At 42.5% G+C, this 20450-nt stretch overlaps 1 protein-coding gene across 9 annotated transcripts in view; it reads left to right on the top strand.

Moving 5' to 3' along the window:
* The window catches only part of LOC138491581 (putative serine protease K12H4.7), a 1111489-nt gene that overhangs the window by 126691 nt on the left and 964348 nt on the right, over nt 1-20450 (top strand). Inside the window, exon 2 of one of the 9 annotated variants that reach the window (XM_069618164.1) lies at nt 2897-2973. The exons of the other annotated variants lie outside the window; for them this stretch is intronic. The gene's annotated coding sequence lies outside the window, so the exon portion shown is untranslated. The remainder of the gene's footprint in view (nt 1-2896; nt 2974-20450) is intronic. 9 annotated transcript variants of the gene reach the window in all.

Below are 20450 nucleotides of genomic sequence, written 5' to 3'. Positions count from 1 at the left end.
GACCCCAGTTGACATTATGCTTTGCATTGCAGTGTAAACCCGCATTCTACCAAGGCTGTCCATCAGGAAAGGTATCTTCGCTGCTGACATCCAAGAATCCCCAGCTACCGGATCAGGGTTTTCTTCCCATAGAGGGTTTCCCTGCAAGCCCTGCTCTTACCGACAGGTTTCACTGGGGAGGAGGAAGGTGACTAGGTGGATTCTCTCTTCAGCGAGACTGCAGCACCTGCTCCAGGTCGGTCTTTACATTTTATGCATGTTAGTTATAGTATAGAGTCGCAGTATAGACTGTTGACAGGAAGGGAAACGACGCTTGCAGAGGCACCGCCCATCACACCTTTTGTATGTTTGGTAATATGACTAAAGGCTAACAGATTTAATATTGCATATGTATGTTTGTATGGCGCCACTTGGCCTGGGACTCATAAGTAGCTCCTGGTAACTGATTGTTTCAATCTGAAGTTGCTGGCAGTATGCCTTCTTCAGTCCCCACTGTGCCTGGCTGCTTCATCGCAGCAGGCCCTGGGCCAGGGGATTGCCCGCCCAACTCCTTTGTGCCAGCCAGTTCGCTTGATCCTTCACATGACCCTACTTCAGGAACTTACCATCTACCGGCTCTTCCATCTCTGGCCCTGGCAGCAGCTGCCCGCTCGTGGGCAAGTCACTGCTGTTGGCATTCTGCCTTCTTCAGACCCCACAGTGCCTGGCTGCATCGAGGGATCGCCCCATCCACCCCTTCCATGCCAGCTGGGTCACGTGTTCCTGCATGTGACCCTACGTTCCTTGCTGTTTCTTCCCTCTTCCTTGGGTGTCCTCACCCTCCGCAGCTTTTTCAAAGGGTGACTTTGATGGCCTCTCTCTGTTCACTCCCCTGTATTATGCTGTCCTCTAACTTTGCATCACGCTGCGGCCTAAATCTTCAATTGACCTCACTTGTTTATATTTCCATCGTGCAGCTACCAAAATCCATCTTGAGCTGTTGCTCCTCTTAATTTCTTCTTGTTATACTGTCTGTCTTCTTTTATCCCAAACGTGTTTCTTTGCCTTACTCCTCCGCTCCAGTATCGCACCTGGAATTCCAACTACCTCATTCATGTTGCATGCGCCTCTTCCTAACCTGCTTATTCAATTGGATGCTCCGTCTGTAACAAATCCCACCTTAATCTGGACACTTTTCTGGATCTTAACCTGCAATTTCTCTGCACTACAGAAAAGTGGCTCTCTCCTGACACTATTACTACTGCTGCCCTTACTTCCTCCTTATCCGCTTTTCTCATCAACCGAGGTACTGGTCTCCTCTTCCACCCGCTTTTTTACTCTGTTCAAAGATAATAATGTTAATCCTCATTTTTGGCTAGAAGGTTGTCCCTAAATAAGTGTTGATACTGGTTTAACTTATTTACATTAGCTTGAATATCTGTTACGCTCACCTGGTATCCACAGGGATGCCACCCAGCCGGGTTACTCGCTGGTATGCTTCTCAACTTTTCCCTGATGTGGTCTGCGGGGGAAGGTTCTGCCTAAAAATACAGGAGGACTGTGTTCAAGACTGACGGACTGGGGTAAGTATCCTCCCTCCATCCCTGTATGCTTTCAGTCCCTCTGGCGCCCTCTCCTCATCGTGTGGTAGAATTAGGCGTGCTCTCCGTCCTGCCTTCTTTGCAGGGGCACGTTGTCTTTCATGGGCAAGTGTGGTCCAGTTATTTCACCGACGCCGGCCCGTTTGATATTGTTCAGGTAGGTATTATTGCTGTTCTTTAGTTTTGTTGCTATCCTGCATGCCTTTCTTTGTTTAAAATGTCTCTTTTTTTCTCCCTTAGGTATGCAGAGCTTCAGCTCAGTGAACTGGCTTGGTTGAACCCCGCTGGTAAATGATGGCGCATTAAGAGTGCTATGATGCGGTAAGTAAGCGCTATGCGCAGGGCTGAAAGTCTTGCCTTTGCTAACCTGTGTTTTCCTTCCTTGTAGGTCGCGGTGTTCTTCAGCGTGAGTGGAATGTTCGGAGTGGTGCCAGCCGAGAGGCGACCAGCCAGGTAAGCCTTTTGAGCAGTTTGTAATTTGTAAATGTCTCTACAGCTTTCTTTAATGTTGCCTCTATCTTCCTCTTTCAGGTCGTTCTGTCCGGGAGGCGTGCAGATTCGTGGAAGATGTTCTCAATAGCTGCGAGTGTATAAATATGAAGATTGCAGGTAGGATGCTGCTGCTAATGATGTTCCTTTTGTCTCCTTGCAGGTTCTGCTTCTCTGAGGTTCGGGGGAATAGCTGGACACGGTGAGCGTCACGTTGCAAGCTGCAAAGTAACACGAAGCATGTTCTGAAGACAGGGTGTAATTTATATAGCCCAGGTAAAGTAATACCAGGGAAAGTAGTTCCAGGCCTGCCACATCCAAAACACTAGACCGCATAGCTTGGTTCTTAGGGAACCAAGCTATGTGGATGCCTCCATGTTTGCTGACAATACAATAAAGTAGTTCCCAAGCACATTGTTGTTCATGGTGTATGAGCCTGGCGCCATAGGCGCCAGGACTGGCCCCATGAGGGCTTTTGAAGAGGATGCCAGGCTCTAGAGGCCTGCGTCCTGACTTCACCTGGCCAATGGGTTTGCCAGAGGGCGTTTTGGGCGAGGGTCGTGACAATATCTGTCTTTTATAGTTTACATAAAATCATCAGTTTTTGCAATTAAATTGTATCAAAATAATGACCTTGTTTAACAAATATTGTTTTTGAAGTTTCTTTGCTTTCTATGTCAGTTGTAATAAAACTGCAAGTATTTTGCTACGCGCTTATAGCAAAGAAGAGACATAATTTTGTTCTGAAAACCAATTTGCAAGTGGGACAAGGTAGAAGTGAGGCCTTTCCCTCTGACCACTGATTTATCTGTTGCTTTTTCCCATAGAGTGCAGTAAAATATCTTAACGTATTGGATGTTCCTCTCTCCTGCACACCTTGGTGCTAATAAATCAGCCAAAATAAGTAAGTGGTTTTAAGCATATCATTTTGCATATATAGTCCAATAATTTAAAATCGCAACAATTCAAATCAATGTGAGTCATAAATCCATGTCCACAGCAGTTCACTTGTCAAGTTCTATTTTTATGATACATCATCAGCACAATGCATTTCGCGATCCAGAATCCCTTCACTTTTATCTGTTGGATAGACCAGCAGGACCGCAAGGGAGAGATGATTGGAACACTAATCCAATATTTACACACACAATTCAAAATCCCCAGTAGCAAGACATTTTGTGGAACGGAGACACAATTTGGCTCAGATTAGGTTAATTGTCTTGGAAGGGGTTCATACATCAGCCAAGGGGGTGATGCATCTAAAATATTGCTACAGAGGGAAATGCAGTGGATCCATTTATTGGACATGGTTCACCCTAAGGATCTTGATGAAGAGTTTAATTTAAATAACTTTGTCTCGTCTAAACAAGGCCCTTTTATATAGGGGAGTGACATTCTTTGCTACTTTAACATGATGTACAACCATTTCTATCATTATGACTTTTTGAATTTTATTCAGCTTTTATTGTGAGTTGGTGATTATATTTAATTTGTTATATACATTTCTGTGTATGTTCTCAGCAGTTTGGTCAACATTTGTAGATTTGACCCCACTTCTATGACTGGATATAGTTGGGAACCTTCATTCTAATTTGTAACCTAAGATTTTTTTTTGACTTGCTGTACACAATAAATATTTCTCATAAAGTGTTTGATGTCTGTGAGGCTCTGTGATATGTATTCTATTTTATCATTCTTTTTTTTGTTTTTGCACAGGGTTCTTTACATCCTCATAGCTCTCCTCTTTACAACGGCCAGCCAACTGTTTTTTACATTAATGAGGACTTTACTTAAGTTGATTGCATGATGCCGAAGTCATTTATATATTTGCATGTTCATTTGATTAATCCATGTGTGGATGTTACTTGACCACAATAGTGTAGCACTGCCGTTGATCTGGCGCGCTATCTGCTATAACCTGTCAGCAGCATTGCATTGACCTAGCTGGTATGGTGTCCACATGACTACATTTCCCATAGGTCCTGTAGTCTATCTATTCGATCATGTGATACTGCTGCGTTGCATGGTGGCCATCTTGTGTTAATTTTGTAAATTGAAGGGAAGACTGTATGCTAGCATACGTAGCATATTGTGATATTGTCTGAACACCATACCAACCACACACAGGGCGGTACTTTGACTACATTTCCCAAGAGCGCTGTAGTTCCACTTAGTGTATCATGTGATATGTGCATTTATTGCATCAAACAAAGGTGTTCTCTGAGGATATACAAATGCTTGCAGGTATAACACAGATTTTCAACCATGCTGTCCGTGAGTGTATGGGACAACAGCAAGACTAGGAGGTAAGGTGGAACTTATGTTAGCTAGGTCTTTTCTGCAGTATTACTGTTTGAACTTGTATTCACTCTGCACTTTTTGGTTTACAGCTGTTATCTGGAACATATCAGTGGTTATGTTGGGAGACAGATTTCGGAGGTAGCTCTTTCTTTTGGACTTGGAATTTCTCTCGTCTAATGGTGGAGATGTTTGAATTCTCTAATATTACTTTCAGCTTTACTCTTCAAGTCGCTTGCTACAGGATATGGTAGTTTACTGAGGATGGAACTCATTGCTTTGAGCTTTCAGGTGTCTGGCTATATAAACAGATTTGGATGAATGTATCTCTCCTGGGATGCATGCGTACTAATGAGAGATACTTTATATATGTTCTTTCCACATGGGTGTCTTTTTAACCGTGTGATTAATGGATTGGGTGTGTGTGTGTGTGTGTGTATATATATAAATATATATATGTATGTTTGTGTTTTTTTTTTTTTCTCTCTACAGGGCCTGCGGTAGCCTCCCTGTAGTTATGGTAAAGTTGCTCAACTCATAGAGTACTTTTTGAGGGGCTTATAACTCTGGCGCTGATGGACGAATCCTCACCAAACGAAACAAAACTATTTGCACAGCAAGAATTAGGACCTGGGACCATCCTGGAGGGTTGGAGGTGGCCATCTGGAGGCATTGTGGATTGACATAGCTAGATGTTTGAGCCCGTACGTAAGGTCCTTTGCTCTAGCATGCCAATTTTAGTAACTGCGAACGCCACAGTGAATGTGTGGAGTTTGGGTATCCCTTCCTGTATTGAGAAGTACTGGAGACCCTTCATGCCACAGTGAGCCTGGTGAAAATATTGCGGGTGCCGTGACGGTCGACAGATTGCTAGCCGCCAATGTTGGCTGTCGTTTGCTTTATAGCTTCTGAGCCAGCTTGGTAAGTTTATTGCTGCGTTTTGTTAATTTCTGTGTTTTTTCTACATTTGTCTGGCAACGTCTGATGCAGCTGTGCTGGGCCGCTGTTTTTTTTTATTGTGTATGGTGGCGGGTAAGGACTTGGCGCGCCTGATTTCCTTCCTTTCTTGTTTGGTGGGCAGCACTTGAGTGGGGGCCAGCTCCTTTAGTGGCACATCGTATAGAAGTGGACCCTAAAGCTGAACTAGTTTCGAGTGGCATATTTCCTGAGCAGGGCCGACGCATAGTTTTAAGCAAGCCTGTTACCGGAGCAAACCCTTCTAATCTGATCCCTAAAGCAGTATCTGATGGTCGCTGCATTCTAAACCCCTTTTACTTGGGGAAAGGGTAGAATCTTCACATGGGACGTGTGCCCATCTGTTGGAATCTCCAGTTTCCGGTGGGACCAGCAGTCGCCTGACTGAAGTCTTGCACTTAGTGCAAGGAGAAGACAGCGACTTAGGGACAATATACATCCATCCCTTAATAAAGTTTCTTGTAAGGTACTCTCTGGTCCAGATCTGGGTACTGTTCCTATGTGTGGGGAGCTGAAGTATAAAGAAACTCCCTCTGAAAAGGATCATACAAGTGTCTCTGGGTAATTTTCAATGGGTGTGGGAGTTGGCAGTTCTGAATGCTGTATGCAGCAACAGGTCCCAGTAATGCAATCTCCATCGAGAAAATCGGAGAATGCCTCCCGCACCCCTAAAGCACTAGAGCAGTCCTTGAATGTTGTGATGGATGGTGACCTCATTAACTGAATGAGTTGGTTGCACAATAAGGAGTTTATTGTGTGAAACATTGATGCTTTTAATAACATTGTGGGTTGACTCTTTGGATTTAAAAACTCCCATGGTACACTTAATGAGCGCGGACAAGTTCTATCAAACTGACTGAGTGAGGAAAAAGCCTCACCAATTCGATCATACCATGAATAGGGTCCATCTGGGCTGTCAAAGGAGTTCAACGGAGATGCCTTCTTCAGGAATACTCTCACATGAAGCTGTAGTAATGACTCAGCAGGTAGAATTAAACCCTCCCTCAGATCAGTTGAAGTCTCTCGTGGTACATTCCTAATATCTGCTAAGATTGTTTCTCACGGCTCTTTCCCAACACTTGCTATGTCTGCTATTATGCCCAACGTCTCTACTTCAAAGTACATTTGTTTAAAAAAGATTTGATATGGCAAGAATTGCTGGTTCCACCTTAAGGAGTTTTGTTATTGACTCCAGAAATATCATCCTCACTAATGTTGAGAAGCCCAAAGAAACCGGAAACGAGGGAGGTACTAAAATTCTAGCCTGGTTCCATCAAATAACAGGCTAAAATTACATCAGAACTCGAGATCCGAAAGTTCTCTGGAGAATGCAGATTGGTAACTGGTGTTCCATAGATAATACAGATTGCATCATTATTGGATGTGGCCTAAGTAGTTTACCCATGTTTTTGAATAAATGTACCTACCTTGGAATATGTCCCCTTGCACCAAGCTAAGAATGGTTCTGAACTGATTTTTTGGATATCTGCTTGAATTATGTAGTTTTCTTTTTGCAGTACTGTATTTTTTTTTTTTAATGTTTTGGTGCTGCCGACTCCGCTGTAACTTTGTGTCCGCGGATGTCATTGGGTGTGTAACTGGTAGGGGGGATTCTGGGTGAGTCTTATTTGAAGGTGTATTGTATGTAGTTATATGGTTTAATTCTATTGAGGTGGTTGTAGACTATGCCCTAAGAATCTGGCTACACACATTATTCTGATAAGTGTATAGTAATTCTAGGGGAGTATACAGTATTTGTAATATGGTGGAATGATATAATTGAAGTGTATATAGTATTTATGATTGTCGTACAATTGAGGATAGTGTTTATGGAATATGTATTTGTTTTTTGTGAAGATCAAAAATAGGATAATACTTGGTATGGTTACTTGGATAAGCACTGTGTTTGTGGTGCAGTATTTTTTAAAGAAAAGGGAAACTGGCGTAGCGGTAATTCGATGGCAGATTGTAGTTGGAGCAGTGTTTGTCTTATAGTAGTGGTTGGAAAAGAACAGTACTTTATATGTAAGTTTAAGTGTTGTATATAGATTGTTTGGTAGTATACACGTGTGAGCAGGTGTAGAATGGTGGCACTATAAGGGGTGTATTGAGAAAGGTTGGAAAGTATGACATTTATTTGGAATGAACAATGGAAAATGCTGTACGCTTAAATGTTTCTTTTTAGGAGGATTATGTTGAAAGTAGAAAAATATATATGTGCATTTACAGCAGTACTGTGTAGAAAAGAGGATGTAAAAGATTTGTTGAACATTTTTAAGTGGCAATTGGTGTGTGGAAGTTTAATATGTTGGTAGTACATGCAAATAACTGCCTGTTGATGTGATAAGGTGCAGAATGCTGCAATACATGGTATTTGATAGTGGTTAAAAAAGAATATGCTTATTACATCAGCAGTATCCTGTGTGCGTGTGTGTGTGTGTGTGTGTATATTATATATTATATAATATTTCTGAGGCTTGTGGAATCTGCTTAGATCACATGTTATGCATAGGCCGACATCTAGTGGAAGCTGTGGAGTATTACAGTTTTTGCTTTTGAAATTCGAAAAGGGACATTGACAGCGCATGTCAGTAATACTATAGTGTCACGTCTGCTGTATACATGGTCCTTCACGTGTCAAAGTCCCTCAGATAGTTTTTTTCCGCCATCGTAGACGGACGCTAAATTGCAGAGCTCTGATTTAGGCTTAACACCATTGATTAATCAAAATAGTTAGTTTACGCTTCTTATCCTTTATACTTTTCTATCACCGACTATCGTTAACATCTTCGACATCGGTGAAGAGAACGGCAGTCGAATAAGACTTCCATCGACGGGTACTTTCGACCTTGGACGGTTGCTTTGGCCCTAACAGTAGGGAGAAAGGGGGAAGGACATTGGACAATGTATTTACCCCTTTACATACATTTTTCTCGCCTTGCTGCCATTTCGTTTCACTATGGATGGAACCCCTTTGAAATTCTGCCCAAGCTGTAACAAAAAATTCCCCTGGTTCGACAAGCACCTGGTGTGCAATCTTTGCCTACTACGGGATCGCGTTGAGGGGAGTTGTCGAGCCTGCAGGTACTTCAAACCTAAGCCGTTAAAGGACCGTAAAACTAAGCGCTGGGCCCACCGCGCTATGCAGGCCGAGGCCACCATAGACATGGAGGGAACCTACAGCGATGGCAGCAACGCTGCATTTTCCGAAGGCAAGGGGAAACTTTGGTTTCCCAAGCCCCTGACCCCACCAGACAGGCCGGCGGATCTGTTATGGGGATGACCCAACGCGTACATCGACCAAGAGCCCACACACGGCGTCTAGGGAGAGGTCCACTGGGCACTCGAGGTCCCGATCGCCCCACGACAGGCCCCGACTGTCGAAAGATAGCACAGACGCTGTGCCTAGATCCATTCCCGACCATCGCACGTCAGTAGACGAGACGTCTGGTCACCCCACAGCCGAAATCCGACGCGTGTCGTCAAACGGTAAAGAGCTCAAAACAATCCGGAATAGCCCAATTGGTTAAGAAACACATCCCAAAAAGCCTCCTCAAGGGGAAAGGGTCCAAAAACATCTTCAAAGACCCCTCACCACTAGAAAGAAAGGTCTCCTACACCACACAAGAAGGATTCTCATCCCCAGGGGAGGGACTCCTTGTCAACAGCTTTAAAGAACAAGGACCAACCCCCACTTCAGGTCCCAGTCACACCACTAGACCCAATGTCGATACCAAGCTCTGCTCAATGGATGTGTGAAGACATTGATTGGGTCATGAGAAGGTTGACTTTTATGGCAAACCTTTTTTAAAAGAACCCAGATTCTTTCCAGAACTTTCAGACCACCCCACCTACCGCAGCTGCCTCTACTTCTCAAACCCCTGCAGCTGTCCCTACCTCTCAGCCCCCTCCTAAGAGGTCTCATCCTGATACCCTGGTTATCCCACCCCAGCAGGACACACCCTTCATTGATCTGTATGACCCAGATACCGACACTGAAGACACCTCCACAGCTCATGGGGGCGGAGAACAGGACTGTGGCGATGATGATGAGGCAGAAGATATGTATAACCTAGCCTCTCCTGTCACCCTAGACACCCCCCCCCCCTTAGTGGCAGGTTGCCAATAGACTACCAGCCACTACAAAACGATATGCTCATTAAAGCAGCTGAGCACTTCCAGATAAAAACACAGGAAACTCAACAGGGCAAAGATTTTGTTGAGGATATTCTAGGGGATAAGAGGGCCATCACACAGTTCATTCCCATCCTGTAATCTATCCAGAGTAGGATCCAGCCTTCTCTGAAAACACCTAACCAGACGTGGGCATTTAATCTGCGCATCGAAAAGCTCTTCCGCCCTGCTCCCTCAGATCCTCTCTATATCAGGCGATAGCTCAAACCAGACTCTCTTGTAGTAACAACAAGAAGAAAGAGCAGGAACACCCTTAGCCTCTTCAGAGGCACCATTGGATAAAGAGAGCAAAAACTATGCACTATGGGTCGGAAAGTAGCTACTTCTGCTGCCTTTCAGGTGAGAATCGCAAACAATACAACTCTTTTGGCGAGTTATAACTGCCCAAAGTGGGATGAAGTGTCTGCATTATAGTAATCGGCTCCAGAACCTCTTAAGACCCAATTGGCCCTGGTAGTAGCAGAAGGCAGACCAGTTTCGAGCTGCATTCTGAAAAATAATTTAGATGCCGCCGACAATGCGCGCAGAATTATTCCCAAAAGTACAATTATTAAGCGCCATGCGTGGCTATGCCAGTCCGGCTTCAAGCAAGAGACTCCAGCTACGCTTCTTAATATGCCTATTGAGCCCAATGTCCTCTTTGGAAAGACCGTTGAAAACACCCTAAAATTTGCTAAGGAGAAATACGACACCTTAAAGTCTTTGGGCCAGCTTCCAAATAAACCCCCAGGCCAAAGTATTTCAGAATCCAAAGAGCTCGGCTGAGGTAAAACTCCGCACACTAGATGTAAGGAGGGTGGTCCTTTACTAAGTAAACAAGACCAGACCACTAAGAATAACAGACCAGCTGTTTGTCTCCGTAGCACCAGGCAGAGAAGAGACCGCACTTCCAAGAATGCCATCTTCAGATGGATAGTCCGATGCATACAACTGTGCTATTCTTTATCAAACAAAACACTACCTTTCACGCCAAGAGCTCACTCCACAAGGAGCACAGGAGCCACTCTGGCTTTTATTACAAATGTCCCCTTAGAAAGCATTTTCAGAGCAGCTACATGGAGTTCAATGCACACTTTCACTCAGCGCTACTACGTTGACACCCTTTCCAAAGCAGATACACAGGTGGGACAAGCTGTTCTAAAACATCTGTTTGCAGCTGAACCTTCTCACAACCCACCACCTTCTCCTAACACTGCTTGCTAATCTATGCATAGCATGTGATCTAAGCAGATTCCACAAGCCTCACTGTAATCGTATTTCTGATGCTTGTATCTGCTTAGATTCATATGCGCCCACCATTCCTCCCCTTGGAGAGAAGGTGCATGGATAGTTTTGAGATTGTCTGATACATATCTGCTTGGATGCACATGTACTCACGAAACAAAACAATCTGACGGACCTCGATGCGTGAATGACCATGGGTACAGCAGACGTCGCACTATAGTATTACTGGCACGCCCTGTTGACGTCCCTTTTCGAATTTCAAAAACCACTCTAATACTCTGCAGCTTCCACTAGATGTCGGCCTATGCATAGCATGTGAATCTAAGCAGATACAAGCATCAGAAATACGATTACAGTGAGTTTGCGTGTATATATATATGTATGTGTGTGTGTGTGTGTGTGTGTGTGTGTGTGTGTGTGTGTGTGTGTGTATATATATATATATATATATATATATATATATATATATATATATATATATATATATATATATATATATATAATATAATTTGTAAAAGTGTTGGAAACAGTACTTAAAAAATATAAGCAAACCTGTACTATGTCTTGTTAAATGCAGACGTTGAATGTGCAAATAGAAATCTTGGAGAGTTTCACAGTATTCTTTTATGCCGGTGGCTGTGGGTAACAGGAGATATGTACTGGAGTTCAAGAGTACATCCGAAGTGTTGAACTGAGATGACAGGGTTACTTGTAGAGTTTTTGGATGCGATTGGTGGATATCAGACTGTTTGAAAGCAGCCAATAAGGAAGTGTTACAAACATAAAAGTAAAAAGGGTAGAAGCAATGCTTTGTGCTATGGACATCCGTGGACATCTGGGGATTAGACAATCAAGTTTCCTGGTTGTGGTGTACAGGGAGACAGGGTAGCAAGAGTTAATGTTGTTGTGTGCAGTGAAGATTGCTATGGCTTTGAGGAAGGAGTGTGTCTGGATTGTGGGCGATTCTTGGATGCAGTGGTTAAAGGTGTACTCTCAGCAGTGTGGATTACTTGGGAATGGTGGATTTCAACAATTTGAAGTTTGCTGGTATGGAGTTTGAAGAATGAAGTGGGTGGAAATGCTCCCGTTTTGTGAGAGTATGGTTACTTTGAAGCATCAAGGCATCATTGTAGATCACTGTGGAGCCAGTTTGGGCTATGTCACCAGAGTTGTATTACAGTTTGCCATGAAGGATATGTTTGCAAAGTTAATGGAACTGTTCCCACATTCTAAGATTGTTTTTTCTCGGATAGCTGAAAGACATATGTGGAAGCTTTCTAATTTATTTTGTCCACAAATCGAGAAAGCAATGCACAATGTAAACAAAGCTGTATGTGCATTTTTGAAAGATGTTGGAATGACTATCTTTTCACAATGAAAATATCAAATTTGATATTGTGAACATTTGCAATACATTTTTTTAGAAAATGTTCAAAATGCATTGAAACAGTTTGTGTGAACATAAAATATGGATTGAAGTATTTTTTAGTAATTGTGGTAAACAAAAAGGAAAAACCAAGAAAATAAATTGGAAGTACTTAATAACTAGTTCAGTATATAAAACCGCGAAAGGTTCTTTAAGAGCCACCATTTTTTAACGAAAAACGAATTAATTGATTTGAATTCCCCCACCCTGTGCCTGGATCTTTCCAGGTGTCTGGACTATTATAGTGTCTGTGCAGGCTGCAAAAGGTCCTCCTGATTTTTTTTTTGATTGATTTTTTGATTGCTGTTTGTTTTTTTAATTTTATTTCTATTTTTTTTTACCACCGTGAAAGGTGGCCCCTAAAGGAAATAGTTTTCTGTTTTTTGTGTGTCTTTCTGGCTTTTATATTTTTTTTTGAGCGTTTTATTGTTTATTTTTTGTAGGAGCGGCAAGAAGGTAAGGCAGTGGAGGGAAGGGACACCAACCACAGATATGGAGGCGCAGGTGGCAGGGTAGGATGTTGGGCTTGCTTTAACTCTAAGGTGGGGCAGTGTTTCTTGGGCTCCTTGACCGCAGCCTCAAAAGCATGCTGAAATTCCTCCCCCCTGCAGAGTCGTGTGTCGCAGTTCAAACCATAGTACTGTGACCCTCGAAAGGTAAGGTTGAACCGTGTTCTGTATGGCCTGCAATGCAGCCTGTGGGATCCTCTGCCCCACAGGAGCAGCCTGTGTTGGTGGCAGTAGCAGTTGAGGAGCATTCGGTAGAGAACATTAACCTGCTTCTCCCTGATAAAGGAAGAGCCTTTCTGAGAGTACCCGGATGGTTGGAACAAGTGTGGTGACACATAGGGGTGGTCCCAAAACAGTACCACCCAGGTTTCCCATGACAGTCCTGCACTCAATGCATTTCACCTGGGCAGCCCAAGCCTTTGGTACACCCCCAACGGTGGTAATAAAACACCTCACCCATGACACTCTCTTGGCGCTGGAGGTAGGCTCTTCCTCTACCTCATCTTCCTGTTCCTCATCCTCCACATCACTGCGCATGTTCCCCTGTCCAGGCCCTCCAGCTGGTGGTTGTAGTGGTGGCGGCCCCTGGGAAGGAAGAGGGATGGACATGAGTGATGCCATTAAAGCAGATTGCATGTTTTGAGAAGCGTTTGCTCTGAGGTGCTCTCTCCTGGATTGCCAGATTGAGAATGACAAAGTAATGGGTGGGTCCCTTCAGAGGAACTGTCCGTGGACTACCAAGTTGAAAATGGGCCTTGGAAAGTTGTAAAAGGTTGACAGATCAACTAAGAATGGGTCTAAGAGCTCTGGAAGGGTAAACGTTCAACTTGAAACATCCTAGATTGGCTGAAAATTCTGTTTCAAACTGCAGTGCACAGACATTGTCTGCGGAGATACTGTTACGCTGCACGGGTTCTGTCACATGATAATGTCTGGGGACCCTGTCACAAGGGAGACACCGGGTGCATGCGCGGTGGATGTCTGCAAACGGGCATGCTATCTGCGGACTAATTAAAAAGTGCATCATGCAACACTGAACATGTCCGGACTCAGCGCGATGTCCACGGACTCCACTTTGCATAAACAGACACACCGAACAGTCATACATCCGTGGACTATTAATTGGAGGGGGTTTTTTTTAAATAAAAAAAGGAAGTTATGACAGAATGAGGTACAAGGTATTTATAGTTTAAAAATTGTATTTATGAAAGGCATTGGGTATCGGACTGGGAAACAAATATGAATTTGGAATTTCTACAAAATCTAAGTTTCATCAAACATTCTTTGATTTATGCTTTGTTGATTGGGGCGATTGCTGGGGGCAAGCAGGACAGCTACAAGTAGGACAGTGATAATCAAAATAACATGTTTTTTAACTTAATTTAAAAGGTCCTTAAAGTCATTGCTAAGTTCATCCAATTTTCAAGACAAGATCATGATTTCATGATTTCATTGTGTATAGTCTGGTGTTGGTATTCACTTTCTGATTGTTGGAATTCTCCAAAATTAATATGTGGTGTAGTTTCTTCATGTAAACTATGTACTATTAGAAAAGAAGAAATTGGTTTTGCCATTTTTAATATGGTAATATTGGCCAGTAAAATAATAAATGCAACCCTATCAGAATGTTGACTAATGTTAAACATGGAAAAAATTGAAGATTTAATACACTTGTGTTTGTAAAAACTATACATATGAAGACCCATAATGCATAAAAATCACAGGCACATACAGGAAAACTACAGTAAGGAAGAAAGAAACAGCATCACCAGAAAATGAAAGTTAATTTTTTGTATTTGTATTTCGTTTATTTGTATAGCACGCCTGGCCCAAAGGCATCTGGACGCATATTTTAGGTTCCATAATGTTACAGTGACATAGTATACAACAAAAACAGTTAGGCATCAACACAGGATATGCATAAAAAATACTATGTCTGATTACATACAGAATACTTCCATGATAAATTACAATGAATATACAATAGTTATTTACATTTAGAATGCTGGTAGCTTACTTTGAAGGTCATTATGTGGTGGAGTTAAGGCTGATGAGCCCTGTGGTTTGTGTGTCTTGATTAATGAGCCATAATTTGGCTTTGCATTTGAAGGAGTGGAAAGAAGGTTCTGATCTAAGCAGGTTAGGATGTGAGTTCCATAGGTTGGAGGCAAGGACCGGGAAACTGGTCCTGCCAGCTTTCTGAAGCTCGAATCTGGGTAGGGATAGGCAATTAGCTTGGGCAGCTCTCTGAGGGCGGCAAGAGGTTTGGGGTGTGAACCGGCACACCAGGTAATTAGGAGCCTGGTTGGCAAGACATTTGTGTGTAAGAGCAAGTGATTTAAGGGTCTCTTTGGGCTACTGAAAGCTAGTGTAGGCTGCGTCTAGTGTCTGATATGTGCTGATTTCTAGGGTTGTTCAATGCAGCCCTGATCGCGTTGTTGTGGATGACCTGAAGCTTGCTGAGATTATATTGGCTCGTCCCTAGGTAGAGAGCATTACAATAGTCGAGTTTCGACATAAAAAGGGTTCTTGCAAGGGTGATGCAGTTCAAGGTAGTGAGGAATGGACGGGAGGCTGAAATAAGTTTGCACATGTAGGCAGATGCTGAGATTACAGCATCAGTTTGTCTGGAGAGAGATAAGGTGGAGTCAAGCTAGATGCCTAGGGTTTTAGTATCGTTAGGTACTTTGATGGTGTTACCATCAACGGTGAAGGATTTGAAGATGGGGTCTAGTCTATTAAGTCGGTGGTGGGAACCCAAGATAAGGCGCTCTGTCTTGTCGTCGATAAGACAGAGCTCGTGTTGAGCCATCCAAGCCTGAATGACCAGATGGACATTGTTTAAGGCTTTAGTGTCCAGCGTGTAGTCTCCTGTGATAGGGATGTGTATCTGAGTGTCATCTGCATAGTTAGTATAGGTGACACCCAGATAGTCAAGAATATTGAAGTGATTTCATGAACAAGTTGTGGAGTGTAGGTGAGACGCAAGATCTTTGAGGGACCCCACAAGGTACTGGAGAGGGTTCAGCGGCAGCAGACAGGGAGAAGACTCTCTTGGATCCATTAGCCAGGAATGAACTAATACACATGGTAGCTTTGTCTGGAAATTGGGCTGCTGATTGTAAATGTTGGCAGAGAATTTGGTGGTTAACCAAATCAAAAGCAGCCGATGGGTCAAGTAGTAGCAGGAGGGCCAGTTTACCTTTTTTCTTTTAGATCCTCAATTTGGGTTTTTAAATCGATGAGGGCAGTTTCATTTCCGTGCTTTGGACGGAAACCGGATTGTCTGAGACAGAGTAGTTTGTTAGTTTCCAGATAGTCCTGGATTGGTAGATAGGCAGCTCGGTCCAAGATTTTTAGCAAAAAGTGAACGGTGGTGATGGGCCTGTAATTGCTGGGTATGCTAGGGTCTAGGGAGGGTTTTTTGAGTAAAGGGATGACCCATCCGTCCTCCAGGTTATCAGGGACTATGCCTTAGCTGAAATGAAGAGTTTGAGGGCAGTGATAAACGGGGCAAGTGCATGGGTGGCCTCCTTGATGATAGGAGCAGGGCATGAATCACCCTGGTAGTTGGAGGGTTTGAGTTTGCTGATAATGTTTTCTACCTCAGCGGTAGTTAATGGAGAGAAGCTGAAAGGTTTGTGGATGTAGGGTATGGGGGCAGTTTTCCCATGGGGGAGTTGAGCTGCAGGTTAGTTTGTAGGCTGTTTTTTTGGCGTTAATTTTGGAATGGAGTGTGTTGGTTTTTTTTGTCGAGGAGCGCTTTCATCATCATGTATACAAACCAATTGTGTGTTTAAGGCCTGCTTATTGTCCTATGTATGTGCACCATGAGCTGACAACAAATCCCAAGGAAAGTACTTTAAGAACATATGACCAGGTTAACATGTAGACCTATAGCATCTTTTGAGTTTTCAAACTGTCCCTGTTAGTGGAAAAAAAGCAATTGTCGTAGGTATGTCGGTAGACAAAAACAAGTGGCTTAGATATGTTATCAGTGATGTCATCAATGACATTTGTCATGTAATCTTTGATGTCCTGGGTGTTAGTTGTAGCAGTGCATGGTGGTGGCATGAGATATGATTGCTGAAAAGTGCTCTTTCTATAGTTGTATTGTGGTGGTTGTGGCTCGTGGACATGCCCCCAAGAATCTGGCCACTGGCCAGACTTACTACACTAATATGTTTATTACACAGAATGTGGTAGCAGCCGTGTAGTTATGGTTAAGTTGCTCAATTCAAAGAGCATTTTTTGGGTGGCTTATAACTTTTGCGCTGTGTGGCGAATCCTTACCAAACTTTGCAAAAAAAGTTTATGGAAACCTCGGAATAATTTTGCTGCGGTTTTGTTCTGTTGGGAGTAGGGAGGGGGCAGAGTTAAAAGGGGAGGGGAGGTGCAACATTTTTGAAATAGACGCAATGGAAAAAAGAAATGTTTTGCCCCTAAAGCGCAAACCGCTGTAGGTATTTTTACCAAATTTGTACAAGGAGTGGTGCATTCATTTTGAAAGCGTGCTTTTGGAAATAGTATTTATAAGTACTACAGGGGGGAGTATACAGTATTTGTAATATGGTGGGATGATATAATTGAAGTGTATATGGTATTTATGATAGTAGTACAATTGAGGATAGTGCTTGTGGAATCTCTAGTTTTTGTGAATCTCTGGTTCTTTTTCTGGGGAAAAACAACAGTATAATTTGAACATATAGATTTACTTTTTGGACTTTCATAAAATGCACATTCTATGAATTATGTTCAGTACATCAATAGTCCAATACACTGTTGTTGTATTAACATGAAATAATGATTGGGAGAAATAAAATCCAGAGTTAAAAAAGAAAACAACTGTTTACATAGTTTTTGACATTTGCATAGTTTTAAAGAATATATATGTTAGATACATAATATATCCATGCCACCACACACGTAGTGAGTCTAAGCATGATCGGATGTTTGAAGTGTGTTGTAATTAAGGGTATGCTTAAAGTAGTTAGATATCTGTTGGAATATTCTAACTATATTGGATTTTACAAAAAGTATTGCAGCAACAATATGTTTGATGTATAAAATAACTATGGGATGGGGAAAGAGTAATAAAATATTGATAGAATGTGTTGAGCACTACTGGCGTTAGTAAGGGAGTGGTGGTGTGATGGAATACGTAGGAACATTATGATGTTTTGAGGGAAACTTTGTTTATTTTAATGTTGTGATTTAGTACATAGGTATGAGGGTTGTGTGGTTGTAATTGAAATGGGGTGAGGAAGTATGTGCGTTAGTGATAGGGGTATAGAAAAGTAAAGAAATTAAATTGTAGAAAGAGTGTGAATGCTGTATTTGTAATGTGTTGCAGTGTTTTTAAAGAATAGGGAAACTGTGGCCTAGTGGTAATGGAATGGTAGTTTGTAGTTGAAGCCATGGTGTGTTATAGTGCTTGGAAAGGAACAGTGCTTTATATGTGAGGAGAAGAGTATATAGATACTTTGCCAGTATACGTTTGTGATTTCATCTTTGATGTCCTGGATATTAGTCTTAACAGTGCACAGTGGTGGTGTGAGTTATGGTTGCTTAGCTTACCATAATTGGCAAATTTCTGTGTGTTTTCAAGTTTACTTGTAACCATAACGTCCCTTTTAACAAAGTTTGTTTCACTTGCATCTATATAATTGTTTGTGGTTTTGTATGTTCCTCACCGTTCCACCAATGTGCACCACATTTTGTATAGTGACCTGTTCTGACTTTTCTGGCTACATGACATGTGGACACCACACTATTCTCCCTCGATTTCAGCCCCTTCACACATGAGACGGTTTCCTGAAATCAGCGAAACATCAATGTGGTCGTAGACACAAGGAACAAATCTCGAGGTCCGTCTGGGACCACGAAAACCACATTTCACGGCCGTAGGATACAGGGTTTCTGGGATTTGCACCGCAACAAACTTCATTATGCCACAGTAAGGCAACAGGTGAGGAGAGAGCACAGAAGGTCCCAGTATGTAGTGGCACACCAACTCTCACATCCCCCAGTTTTGCTCGGGGGGTATGTTAGCCAGCCGGACATGCCCATTTTCAGTCCAGTTTACTTCAGAGTGCAAAGCACATCAAGCGATAAGCGAATCGAAACAGTGACCTACAGGATCATATATTTTAAACAATTTGATGTGATAGGTTATTTAGAACGGCTTAATAATAATAATAATTAGGCTTTTATATAGCGCTACAAACCCTCAGGTATCTGAGCGCTGCTTATTATTACCCACGGTGTGTGGTGCTCATTTATCGACCTCGGAAGGATGAAAGGCTGAGTTTGGCCCCGCTGGGATTCGAACCTACGTTAACAGGCTCTGCACGGGTGTCAAAGCGGGCGCTCTACTCGCTGTGCCACTTGACCGGCGAATACTGAACAATTGATGAGTGTTATGTCTCTCTGTCTACAGAACCCGTTTGGAGAATAGTTACTTTATGCTAGCATGATATATATTTGATTTTCAAAATGCTGTTTTGATGTACCCTATTCTGATGCATTGTTATATTATATTGTAGATTTTTAAATGCACATGATGAAGGGATTCTGGATCCCGAAATGCGTTGTGCTGATGATGCATTATAAAAAAGGAAAACTTGACAAGTGAACTGCTCTGGAAGTGGGATTATCACTCGCATTGATTGAAAAGTTGTGATTTTAAAATTATTGCAGAATATATGCAAAATTATAGTATTACAACCACTTACCTATTTTGGTAGATTTTTCAGCACCAAGGATTCAGGGGACGGGAGTATCTGATACTGTTGGATACTTGACTGCATTATTTATATTCCCAACCTCAGGTCAGGGATGCGTTACCTCCCCTGCAATTACTTTAACCTGCTAAAATGTCAACGCCGCAAGGATTGAAAACATTCCATACTTCCCATCCACCATCAACTGTGAACCCCTTGGTTTTTATTTATTAGGTTCTCTTTCCGGGGTCGCTTTGTGGGTGTGAACTCTATGCAGAACCTCAGATAGACTAAAGAGTCCACCACTTCCAATTTTTGACCTTCCACCCACCAGTGTTAGGCGAGTTGCTTTTTTTTTCTTTGAAAATATCATGGCCTTTGTCTAAAAATAATTAATCTTCAAATTATTAGATTTAGTATAATTTACAAAGGTGTCAATCAATTTTCGGCAAGCCTCGTGGGGTGAGGTCAAACAAAAGGAAGTCGTCTGCATAGGAAACCCAAGTGCTGTTTATTCAAACTAGGGGAGGCAAATGCAGATTTCTCAAGGGTGTCACCAGCGTCCGACATATACAAATGAAAAAAACATGGTGCCAAAAAGCACCCTTGTCTGACTCCGGATGAAGTGTTGATGGGTAGTGATGTTTCACCCCTTCTGTTTAATCCGACACTTATTTTGGAGTTTTCATGAAGGGCAATTATTAGTCTCGGAAGACGCATGGGTATGTTCCAGCTAACCAACTTCTTCCATAAGATGGCCCTACTCATAATGTCAAAAGCTGAACTTGGATCAAAACTTACACTTATGATGCATGTACAATGCCCTTTATGGCCTGACCTTTAACACATTTTATCATCAGGTTATTGAGGTTCGTACAATAATATTTTCGAAACCCTACCTGCCATTCTTTATTGCAGCCTGATTCTACCGCCCATGTAAGTGCTTAAGTAGTAATGACGCAAAACTTTACTGTCAGCATCCATGACAGAGATGGGTCGATAATTACATAGGTTGTTTCGGCCCCCCACCCCC

Source organism: Ambystoma mexicanum, chromosome 10, assembly GCF_040938575.1.
Source record: "Ambystoma mexicanum isolate Mex_15411 chromosome 10, UKY_AmexF1_1, whole genome shotgun sequence".
NCBI lineage: Eukaryota > Metazoa > Chordata > Amphibia > Caudata > Ambystomatidae > Ambystoma > Ambystoma mexicanum.
The sequence above is the reverse complement of the archived record's forward strand: the minus strand, read 5'-3'. Positions and strand labels throughout refer to the sequence as shown.